Below are 12,893 nucleotides of genomic sequence, written 5' to 3'. Positions count from 1 at the left end.
TTACTCTAATATATTTGATTGGAAACATGTCATTAAATTTTCTGTCCTGCCTAAAGTCCTGATTTGCTAGCAGGTTAAGCATTATCAAAGACTGGCTTTTCGGCAGAACATTGGTACTTCCATTTGTAGTTTTCTTTCAAGCTGCACATAGTTCTCAATTTTATCTGTAGGATGTCACACTATTTGAGAACACTGCTTCTCTCTAATCCTGCTTCTAGTAGAGAAGACAGCCTGGTTTCTGAAATGCCATCTCATCATAGAGAAGTAAGTGTAAAACAACAATAACTAAAAGCTGGGTAAACAGTGCGATGGTCATAAGTATCAGAATTAGTTACCTTTTAAACTGAAAGTTGTAAGGCAGTTATAGTTGAGAATTTCCAGGAGTTTGGAAAAAAGGCATCAATATGTTAGGAAATATTTAGCATTGAAGCAGTCACCTAATAATAATCATGAATTTTTTTCTCTTGTTAATGTCTGCTCTGAAGCATGTCATACATTCCCATTTTTACTGGATAGGTATCGAAAAGAGTTAGGGAGAGGATTTCAAAGGAATCTTATTTGTGTGCAAATGTCGTTCATCTAATATTCCTAATAAATATTGTAGTTGGCGGATAACTCGGTCCATATCTGTCTTTAAAGAGAAACTCTGATAGTGGAACGTGAGAGATCCCTGTTTAGAAATGAATGCACTCATCCAGAGATAGGAAAAGATATATATGCATACATACATACATACATATATATATATATATAAAATTATCCAGAAACAGGAGATACCGTCAAGGGATATTCTTTATGCAGCTGCTTAACAGCTGAACAGAAGAAGCTAAGTTAGCATTTGAGACAAAACTATAGGTTCTCTCATCCTCTAGCTGTAGCTGAGAACTGTAGGTTGCTCTTGTACTAATTCATCAAGCAACGAGAGAGAACAGAGAGAGAAGCCATTCAGCACCCTCTTTGTTTCCAATAACGCTTTCAGTCTTAGTAGTGTAAAAATAAAAGGTGGACTGAATTTGCAGAAGGGATGATTGGGTGGTACAGATGTTCCCATATTTGATGCCGTTCTGAGTCACCAGGCTGTGGTGACACCCGGGCCAGTGATGCTCCTGACATCAGGAGCTCACTTAGGCACAGCTGCTCTGGCATGCACCATTGCACCAAATGATAGAAACCCTTTTCAGGGCCTATGGATTCAGTGAGTAGGCATTTTTTTTCCATCTCATACCATTCACTGTCCGCCCAACTGTTTCTTTCCCTTTTATATAAATTCTTGGAAAAAGTATTTTCCTTTCACAGCCCCTCCTCAATCCCCCCCACCTCACCCCAGCCAGTAGAAAAACTAGGAAGCAGGTACTTCATGAAAAACAAGATATAAATGGAACAAATTGAAAGAATAATAACCCTCTACGAATTTGTCATTTTCTGAAGGAGCATAGTATTTCATTTCTACTATTTCATCATATGGTGCCAAATAAGGTTTTTAAATTGACTCTCCCTCCTGATCACTGGTTCCCAACAAAAGGCAAGTGCCGACAGCTCCTGAATTATGAGAAGATAGTCTACCCAGAGGGGTTTCATGCTAAAGTATTATCTCCCTACTGCAGTTGGTAGAAAGCTAAAGGGATTTACATCCATAAGGGTATACTCACACAGCTCTTCATCCTTCTGTCTCCTTTGGGTATATATATTGATCTGCTGCAGGGAAAACATTTATTATCGTACTGATACTTCTCCACTTTAGCACTTTCATGATTCACTGGCCCAAAATTTCTTTCCTGGTAATCCCAGGAAGCCTCATTAAAATGAGTAGCTAACTTAACACTAACTTTGTAAGTAGCACTAAATATTAAATATGTTATTAAATATAGACCAGTGGTAGTCCATACTGGAGTCACCATATATACTCTGTGTACTATAACAGTTTTTTGACTGACCACAGCCTTTACAAGCAACTCGTAAGATTTTTGCATGCAATCTAAGTAAGTACAATTCCCCAAAGGAGGATGTATACCAAATATTTGGATAGAAAGTTGTTTTAAAAAAGGCAGTTGTCTCTCTCAATGTATAACACATAGGTATTGTATTAATATACTTAAAAAATATAAATGATAACTTTTTAAGTCACATATTCTCTCTGATTTAGTTTTACAGTTACTAGAATCCTTAAGGTAATTTTATGATTTTTATATATACATATATATGTATTCCTATAGTGTAAGAGTATGGGAAATTTCTTTTAAGTGTATCTGAAGGAAAGCTTTAACTTTACAGAAAATGTTTTATGGGGAAATTAGTTAATTTTATGCAGTTGTGCTTCCATGTAATTGCCAGTACAAGTTCTTGATGCAGATTATTGTCATAATTTTCTTCAAGCATTTTATTAAGAAATTGAGTTTTATTAAAATGTGGAAATCAATGTCAGATTGATTCCAGCTCTCTCAAAGGAATAAGTTTCACTCACAGTTAAGACAGAGAAAAGAAAGAAATGTCAATAACATAAAAGTGTATACCTACATATATATATATGTATATTTTTTTTCCCTAGCTTACTCACAAAAGAAGCTTTGAGGTATTATAAGGATAAGAAAATTGAATTCCTTTTCTTAAAGCTAATTTTTATTTCATTTATACTTTCAAGAGCATCAGTAAAAGGCCTTTCACATCAGTTGGTCTTTCTAACACAAGGAAGGCAGAACTCTGCCCAACAGCAAAAATTTCTAACACAGTTAGATGTCATACATTGGCATTCTCTTTTGACAAGGTTGGAGAGGAGAAGGTGAAACTTGGGACTGCAGTGTGTACCAAGTGTGTTAGAAGAGGATAAAAGGTGAAGGTTTTGGTTTCTGATGAGGGAAGGAAGCACTAAAACGCCTCAGTATTTCCTGGTGTGACTAATTTTAACATATTAAAAGAAGTGTCTTGCAGAGCACTGTTATTCAAATAGTCCTGGAGGCTCGTGTGCAGTGGGTTATTTCATAGTATCATGCATATAATTAGGTGACCCCTGAGGGAAGAAAACAGTGCTTATGTAATTCAAGTGAGGGCAAAAGCAGTTTTCAAACTGGGTTGGCCCCCAGGGGTGTGGGAGCAGGAGATAATTTCTAAGGTACAGTGATAAATCAGAGCAAAATTCCATCCAACGTCAGGCTGCCGCTCTCCACTCTTCATTGCTCTTTCTCTGCTCCTGCAGCGCTGCCCCAACACTTGCAATTCAGGCAGCTCTGGGAGCTTTGTGGAAAATGCAGTGAGTGAATTGCCCTAACAGAGCCAGCAAGTGTGGGAACCAGCAGTCCCAGAGCTGGGTGCTGAGAAGAAAAAAAGAGACATTTGTGTAGAAAGTTTCGAAACTGCTGTCCTGAACAAACAGTTCAGAAGGCACGGATGGCTGAGGACATCAGACCCCGCAGTCCAGGGGACCTCCCTGCAGTTGACCTGGCTGGCTGCGGTACAATATACTGGCCCTTCTCCCTTGCCTGCCACCCGAGGCCTCAGACGTGTCCTCAGACAACCCCCACTTCCAGCTAAATGCTCAAAATTGTGAGAAAGTTTTAAAGCTCACAAAGAGCCTTTGGATCTGCCAGCCAAGAGAACAAGAACTAGCTTATCAACCAGATGTTTTTGTTTTTTCCTCTTAAAGGAATACTTTTCTCCCCAGCTTTCAGGCATCAGAAGAACTCTAACAGAACTTACTTGGATCAAAAATGGACTGAATTATTTCTAGGAAAACATGTAAAACCTAATTAATGAAGCTTTGAAAAGTTTTCCCCCAGAAGGGATGGACTGCTTATAGAAAGTAGATATTGGCAGCAGTGGCCAAGTTTAGATATTAAGATTTAAAATATTGTGATTTCCCAGACTTTCTTTTTTAATGCCAAGTTTAGGAGGATTTGGAAATAAGGTTTGTTTTCCAACTCAGCTTGTGTGATGAGGGGGAAAAAAAAGATATTTTTGCTTCCCGTTTCTTTGTTTTGTTTTTTTACCCTAGGAAAATTGCATTCTAGCATAATATAACTCAGTAAAAAGAACTGATCTCTACTAATGCAAAACTTGCAAATTTTCCAGTAATGTTTTTGAAAGGGTAGAAAATGAATTTGCTGTCACTGTGTACACTGAAAGAACATGTCTGCTACCAGTTAACTTCCTGATTAGTCACTGTATTTAATAAACCCTGAAAAAATCCAGTGTCATAATAGGCCATGTACTACAAGTATTACATCTCTTGAAAATGAAGGCATAATAAAGGGTGCACATAGGAATACAAAGGTTTAAGACTGATATCTTAAATAAAAAACATTGGTATTGGGTCCTGCTGCATTCTGCAGGTATCATTGCATTATGGTTCCGTGACACTTTATTTGGAAGTGCAGAAAGATGTTTTCTTTCCTGATGATCAATACCAGCATCTGAAAAGGCCTATTTGTCCTATTGATCCTTCCTTTGAACTCTGCCTTTGTAGGCTAGGTGAAGACAGTCTCATCATAAGTGCCTTGGATGAAATGAACTGTTCCTTTGATCAGAAAGCAAAATGTGGCTGCACTCCTCAAAAGAAATCAAAAATAGGGGCAGGTCAATAGTTCCCTTTTGCGGGGGCTGGGTATGTGGGGAGGATTTCCCTAAGGGCGCTACCTTCTCATCTCAAGGGCAGCATGTCTCTGGTATAAGTAAAACTCCTCTAAATTGTTGCACTGGTCACTCCATTGCCCAGCAGGGTATGCGGGGACCAGATGGACAAGGACGTGACCGAGCCCCTGCCAGCCTCCAGGCACGGCCCCTCTGATGAAGGATGATACCTGCGGAAACCAGGTCGCAGAAGTTCCCAGGGGAGGTCTGTCTGGCGAGGCCAAAGGGGAGCTCTCTAGTTCCCTCTTTATATGCAACACAGGAAAAAAGAGCAATTTCATGAGTGCGACCCATCTGAGCTGTTTAGAGGTCTATTTTATAAAGAAGCTGTCCTACAAGTACCTAGTTCTCTAGGTAATTAATTCGGATGTAGATGTCTATATCATAAGTGCTAAAGTTTAGAGAAAACTTGCTCCATGCGTGTATTCTTTCATCTGTTTTTTCCACTCTGCCTCCTCTTCCTCCTCCTGTTCTTTTCTGTCTGAAAAGTTACTTGCTAGTTTATGTTTTCATATAAATTGGATTTAAATGGATTTGTTGTCTTAAAGAAAAATACCAAAACTTCTGCTTGCTTGTTATTGTGTGTTTTAGGTCTGAAGTTTTCAGTACTTGAAAATCTCTTTAATAAAACAGGTAAATGAAAAGCTTCACTTGCACTGTATGAAACATTCTAGCAAATTTTACACTTCTGAACATTTGTGACTGGTCAGATGAGAAACAAATTCATATGTGGCAACATGTGACCAGTCTATTAACTCTTCTACTTACCCTGTTCAGAAAAAGACAAAACAAAACTGAAACTATCAGGTGACCAGTGAGTTAAAACATAATTGGCTTAGCAGCTACAGGTTTCCCAATGCCTTTTTTCCCAAGCTATCTCATCACAGTAGATAGACTGAGAACAAATAAAAACATGAGATTAGACATGCTGAAAAGAGTCTCTTTTTTAATATCAAGATTCTTATTTTCTGAGTCTCACTGTCAGGCATGCTCTTGACTGCTACCATACAAATCTGTAAGACAGATTTGCATTGCTGCTGTAGGCTGTTTTAAATGTAATGGTTCTACACAGATGTATCAAATGTAATGGGTCTACGCAGATGTATCAGATCAAACAGGATTGGAGTTAAGATACATTGGTGTATGCATGGAAAAGTAATTAGTAGTATTGTGGTACTTGAACTTAAGTGATTTTAAATGAAATAGAGTTGTTACTGCTTTAAACATAAGTTTATTTGGTAACATCATACAACTAAGCCTAGTTAGTGGTAATTGTTGGAACAAACTCTATTAGTCATGTATTATTAGCAACTGCTGGTATTTTGTGATGATTGTCTTCATTATCCATTTGTATCAATAATGAAAAAGGGTTCATTCAGATTAATTGCTCTTCCTTCCTTTTCTAAACATCAGAAGTTAACAGCTTGTTTGAGTCTCTAGTATATTAACAGTGATTAAACATTGAAAATTATACTGACTGTGAGACTTACAGCACTTCTGTGGCCTCCCATTTTGAGTGTTTTTTATAGAAAGCTTACGCAGGCTTTGAATTTATTGAGTGATACTTGTAATAACAGTGCTACACAAAACTGAATATAAAAGTAGGGTTTAAAATACATGTATCTTTTTTTTCTTCCCTAAAGGAATCATTCATTGTATTTTCTTATTGTCAGATGTAATGACACTTCTATATAGGATAAACTGATATCACATTGGACTATGTACAGTAATATTAAAAAGAAGAAGGTTGGGAATGAATATGCTTTATCAAAACAGCCAAACTTTTTGACACTACTATCTAAGAGTTTCTCACCTCTGCCTGTGTATTTAAAAAAAAAATATTTAGTTTACCGGAATGCTAGAGAAAGCAGAAATAGTCTTTTACAGGGCTGCAAGCCTAAGAAGGAATGAATTTCAAAATGGATTTGACATTGTTGCAACAGTCAGTGCTGACCAATGTTTATTTTCAAGGATTATTTTAGATCTTAATTAAATATATGGAAGTGTACATAAATATGATTAGATTTATTTTATATAAAGGTCATTCCAGTCTTGGAGCTATTTGACATTGTAGAATTTAGAAATCTCTGAATGATTTCATTCCATGATTTTCCTTGTGATGATGCTGAACTTGCTGCCCCCACATGGTTTCTCATAAGGGCAAAAATTATATACTTGCATCTTCCATCCAGCCTCGTGGGATTCTGTATCTTCAGTGGCATGGAAAATTCAGCAGTCTGACAAAATTTCAGGTAAAGTATAAAGCTGATACACAGGATGTTCCCTGATCACATCTGTTCAGTAGGCCTATACGCAACACAGAAATGCAATACAAAGCCAAATATATATTTTTTCTCTACAAAATGATAACTCCATCTCATTTTATTTCTCTTTTATTTGGCATTCTACCAAATTTGAAGGAGACACTTTCCATGTAGTCAGTTATTGTTTGACAGGTGAAATATAGATGGAATGAAAAATGCAGAAAAAAGCCCACACCAAAACCCCCCAAAACTACAAAAAGAAAAAAACAAGATATGTATAAATCAGGCTACACGAGCTTTTTCTATTTCATATATTTACCTTTGAAACCTCTTTGAAAAGAGAAATGAGATATACATTTATGCTGTAAATAGGAAGAAAATTTTGCTACATTTCTAGAGAAAGATGGTTAGTCTATATTCCTAATATTCTGCCACAGATAACTGAAATTTAACTGTGTGAAACTTAGCTCTTCCTATGCTGCTATGAGGAGTTTTCAAATGCCCAATCTTACTTATTCTTAAAATTGTTTTCAGTCCATGTCTAACACTGGATTAATATTATATGTTAGTAGTTTAATATTAAAAAGAAGATTAATAATCTGCTTTTATGAAGCTGAAGGATGTTTGTGTCCTGTCTTTCTAAATTCATAACTTTTAGAAAACCCCAAAGAAATTAAAACAAACAACTATTCTAAGAAACTAAGTAACTAAGATTAATTAATCTTAATAAACAAGCTCATCCCCAAACTTTCTTCTCCTAAAGTTCTCCCTCCTTTAAACTTGTGGAATTACTATTTGTAAAAACTTTTCTCTGAAATTTGACAAGAGGATCTATACCCATCCATGGAGATTTTGGAACCTCACATAGACTTCTGCCTTTTCTTAGAAGAAAAAGAAAGGAAAAAAAATTTCCATTGGAAATGAAATTTTCAGGTGTACACTGTACCCAATAAGCAACTACTTCACAACTACTTGAAGAGACAAGATCTCAGCCTCATATTAATCAGTAGAAGTTCTGTATTTGCAGGTCCTTTCACTATGCAATATTCTTGTCAACAGTTCATTGTTTCTTCTCTTTACTACATAATTGACTGGTTGTGATCAAAAGTGTATTCCTCTGGGATATTTTCATAATCACAATACTTGGTCCAAATAAAAATACCTGCATATGGAATACTTATGTCTTTCCTTTTCCCAACTTGAAAAATTTATTCAAAATCAAATACTTGGAAAATATTTAGAGAATTTAACCTGTACCATCTGCTAATCTGTAGGTCTTTGGACATTGTGGTTTTCCTAAGTATTTTGTGATAAACTTCACAAGAGTCTTTGTTTTCCTACATATGGACAACAATGCAGGCGTGTACTTTAGTAGGACAAGCCCAGACTTTTCTATACAGTCTTTTCTTTATGCCCTCTGATTCCTCTACCATGGGGGTAGAGATCCCCATGAATACGGTGGATCATGCTTCTAGTCTAGATACTTTAGATGCAAGATGTCTCTTTGCTTATTGCAGTTTAACCATCTTCTTTTTAATTAATAAATAATAATGAAATGCATATGAACATTTCTCAGGATACATCTGAAAAAAAAAAACCCAACCATCATCATATTTTGCTTCAGAATGTCAGAAGGTTTGTTCAGCTCAAAAGTCTTAATTATCAAATACTCTGTTCAGGCAAGGTGCTAAACAGCAAGTCTTTAGTTAAATGCTGTAGTCATTCCCAGTCTGGTGCTAACAAATGCTCCAGACCTCTGCAATGCATTGGCTTCAGCATTCAAAATTGGTAAAATGCATTAAGGTATTAGACCAAGGTCATCTTTCTGGATACAAAGTTTTATAGTTTTCACAGGAAAGTTGAAATGAGTAGAATATGGTCTAGAGAGGACAGGCTCAAATCAAACCCTTTCTCTTTGATTCAGCTGAAGAAAAGCTTTAATAATATTGTTGGTAGTCACACTGATGCTATAATATGGATTATGTAGGTAAATTACTAGTTTTATTCCACTGGCTCACTTTTATTTCTAATTGCATACTATTAAGAAAGATGTTTTTAAATAGCAACAAGTACTGCAATTCCTTGAGCTGATGAATGAATGATAGTCATAGAGCAGTTTAAGTTGCTAAGAATTATTCTGAGTGTAAAATTTGTTTTATAGAAATGGTTACTTGCAATCTTAAGTTTTTCAGAAAGCAGTCTGCTTAATGAATTCAGTTGTAAAGTATTCTGTAGACCCATCTATTACAAATTGCTATAGTTTCATTTAATTCAAGGATGGTAAAGCTGTATATAGTAGTTGAGAATCTCAGAGAGCTGTATATCATCATTGATCTTATTTCAGAACACACAAAGCAGGGTCAAGAGTTAAGCAGAGGCATTAGGGGGTTGCTGTGACTGCTGGGTCACTGTCTGGATAAGAAAGAAATTTTGTAATATGACTGGATTGTTTAGTGCATCTCTTTTCTACTGTTTTTTTCTTTCTATCCAGATCTCTTTGCTGAGCTTTTCTTTACATGATCATTCCACACTTCACATTCTTCTCTTCTACAAACTCAGCCTTGTTCTTTTAGTTCTCCACATAGACCTTTTCCACTCTTACTCTGTCTGTCTCTGTCACAGGATCTGAATTTCAAGGTGACATAAGATATCCAATATGAATGTACTACTGTAACAGTTTCAGATCAACTAATATTAAGGAGAATCAGGTAGGCATCCACTGATGAAGTGGATGTCAGTTCAAGCAGAGAAATGGGGTGGATGCAATGCTTCTGTTCTTATTTAGATAGATCTTTGTTATTCAGTACTCTGTGTGCTTTCCCGTGGCTGCTGTACAAACAAGAAAATGAACAATATCTGTTAAGAAGCGGTGAAGCATTGATTCAGAGGAAGCATAGGAAGCTGAGCATTAGCACCACTACTCCTGGGATACAGGGGAAGACATGGAGAAGTTGTCTTTTACACATTCTTCTGTCTTATCTTTATCACAGGCTTTCAGGTACAGATCCTTTGCTATTGGGCCCTAAAGACATAAGGATGATGAACTGTGAAAAACAAAAGACGTACAATAGAATCAACATATTTAGCAGATACTATTGCTGTAGTTTTTACTTCAATGTTTATAGGCCAGGAATATATAAATAACACAAGTTAGGGTGAAAACTCTGCCTTCTGAGACCATGCCAAAAACAGGAATAGCTGCTGTCATACCATGTGAAATAGTTTTTGTGTATGAGAGATGACAGCTGGATTTTTACCTAGTCCTAGTAAGAAAGTTAATCTTGCGGGCAAGGAAGGGGAAATATATACAGTTCTAGTAAGTTCTTTACAAACTTTTTGTAACCTGTGTCATTTACACTGCCTGAAAGCTTTTGTAGTAGCTGTCCCACTACAGTAGATGACAGGTTTTAGACCAGAGTTGCTTTGGAACATAGCTGCCTGGTCCTAAAGACCCATGGCGCAGACCACCGTGGAGAGTGAAAGGAGAAAAATTGTTTGCAGCATTTGCTCTTAATAAATAATGTAGCAAAGTTTCTGCTCGGTTATGAAGTACACAGTGAATAAAATAAAGTAAATACACAGTATACAGTGGTGCACAGTATTTTTGTTTTGTTTTGGTCTGGTGCCTCCAGTAAGAAACATAAGGAAAATTTCCCTAACACTAGCTCCAATACTAACATTTTTGACCCTCTGAGGCATTTGCATGCTTGCTCCAGGGCTCTGCTGCCTGCTGCACATTCTGCTAGCTGAGGTGCTCCACGTCTACTCAATCAATTATGCTCCAGCTGTAAACAGCAAACAGCTCACCTCCTCCTCCTTCTTCCTCACTCCCACCAGGGGACTATTGGAATTTTCATTCTGTTTTTTCTGATTCTGTGAGCCCGTTAGCTTTGTCCATATTGTTTTATTGTGCTCTGCCTTTTATATCATTCTTTTTGAGTTTGATTTCTTCCCAACAGTCTTCCGTTTTCCTGGCTGCAGTCTTGGCTTCTGACGCAGAATACCAGATGGAGTCGGACTGACAGTGCAGTTAGCATGTGGAGTCTCAGTAAGAAAGTCTGTGTCACCTGCAGGCATCTGGAGTTGTAGGTTCCTGTGATGGTACTTTAGGCCCTCGAGAGAAAATTCTCTTAGGGAACTTAGTTGACTAGTATCCAGCCAAAATGTTTCAGTACCTTGTATCTGATAGCTTGGGGTGTAATTATTTTAAAGCCCAGTCAATTTGTGCTTTTACCTGCAAAAGGTTTATATTCATATGGCTCAAATCATAGACGCTCACAACTTTGAATCATTAAACACTAAAATCTTCTTTGAGCAATGGGTTTAAACCTTCTGAGATAGTTCCAAAATACCTCTTTTTGTACAGAGTAGGAAGCCTAAGTTGCATCTGGTAAAGGATCTCCTATTGCAACAGAAACATGAATGTGCCTCAGAAGAGCTCCAGCAATTGACATTGCTGTTATTGCAGAACAGAGCCCTTAGTAGAGCAAACCACAAATTAAATGTTTGTCCAGTTTCCTCAGAATATTGAAGGAAGATGAAAACCAAAACCGAAAAATTTCCTTAGCTAATATCTTCAGAGAAATGGGATTGCAGTTAAGTGCCTTTTTACAGGCTTCTTCTAGGAATTTTTAAATTATGAGATTCAGTGATTGAACAAAACATAAAACTCAAACACATGGAAAAGAATAAAAGAGAACATCTAAATGTATGAGTTAAATATCCAATACTTCCCAACATATTTTCCCTGTCATCCAATAGCGTAGCCTAGTTTGTGTACTCTGCTCTTGACCCTGAGAGCTTGGTGGATTGCTGAGATCTTCTCCCTGTTTCCAAAGGGTTGGTCTTTCAAGAATACAGAAAGAGAATATTACTGATTTTGAAAAACTGGCTTAGATGACATTTTATGATGTCCTCAAGCTACAAATAAATATTCCAAGTAGCACCTAAATGGAGGAATAGTGTAATGTAAGGTACAGTAATGCAAATGTGTTCATTAAAATGCTGAATGATTCTGAATTGCTTGTACATGTAAGAACTGGCTCTTAAACAGCTTAAAAGCCAAAAGAATGATCAATATTTAATGAATACCTTCTTTGCTTTGGATAAAGTTTAGACAACTCTGTTGTATTTATACAGCCAGATTCCTGAATGGAGTAAGAAGTTATAGTTAGCCTTAACTTATAGGGATGTGATTTTGTTCATTGTCCTTACATGTCCTGAAATTATCTGGATAGCCTAGGGTCATTCATTTCCAGAATCTATATTTCTAAGAGTAATCTCCTATAAATTAGTTACTTATATCTTCCTTTTCAGGTTTATATCTTCTTTAGGAAATGGGACTGTCGACTGCCATGAATGAAGTCTCTCTTTCATATTTTTCATTCTTAGGCATTTCTATCACCTCTTCTTGAACAGAAAAAGGAAGCTTTTTAAGTCTAAAGAGAATGTGAAAATGTAGCTATCTTTCAGAGCCTGCCTGTCAGATACTTGACTGCTGTAAATCAGCGATCAGCTCATAGAGTCTGAGAATGAAAATGAGTAAAGGAATGTTTTCTCGGTGCTCTCTGCAGTATCCTCTTTCAGCAGATTAGGGGTCAAATGCATTTACAGATCAGTAGGAGAGGAATCTTGCATTGTCACAGTGTGTTCCTGGGGAGTGCTCAGCTTTAGACACTCTCTTGCTGCCCACCTGGAAATGAAAATGGAAAAAAAAAAAAATCCTTTTAAGTAATTTTGTCTCTGAGACTAATTAAAGTGCATAGTGAAATGTGGGAAGGAAAACAATGTTCCCTAGTCTCTGGCTGTCTGGCATATCAACATTCAGCAGCAGAGGAAGTAATAAGTTTCAGGACAGAGCCCAAACTAATGAAAGTTGCAGATAATGCAGAAGTAACATTTTGGCCTGGGAGTGTGAGGATTGGAGGCTAAGGTAAATAAATTAGCAGTCCTTTAGCTTAAAACATCCTTTTCTCTATAACTGGAAGGGTCACAAGACTCATTTTAATC

At 36.8% G+C, this 12,893-nt stretch overlaps 1 protein-coding gene across 1 annotated transcript in view; it reads left to right on the top strand.

Moving 5' to 3' along the window:
- IL1RAPL1 (interleukin 1 receptor accessory protein like 1) overlaps window positions 1-12,893 on the top strand; it is a 766,492-nt gene that overhangs the window by 448,846 nt on the left and 304,753 nt on the right. The window lies entirely within an intron of this gene.

The sequence above is a fragment of the Dromaius novaehollandiae genome, chromosome 1 (assembly GCF_036370855.1).
Source record: "Dromaius novaehollandiae isolate bDroNov1 chromosome 1, bDroNov1.hap1, whole genome shotgun sequence".
Classification (NCBI taxonomy): domain Eukaryota; kingdom Metazoa; phylum Chordata; class Aves; order Casuariiformes; family Dromaiidae; genus Dromaius; species Dromaius novaehollandiae.
This window is presented reverse-complemented; position numbering and strand designations above follow the sequence as displayed.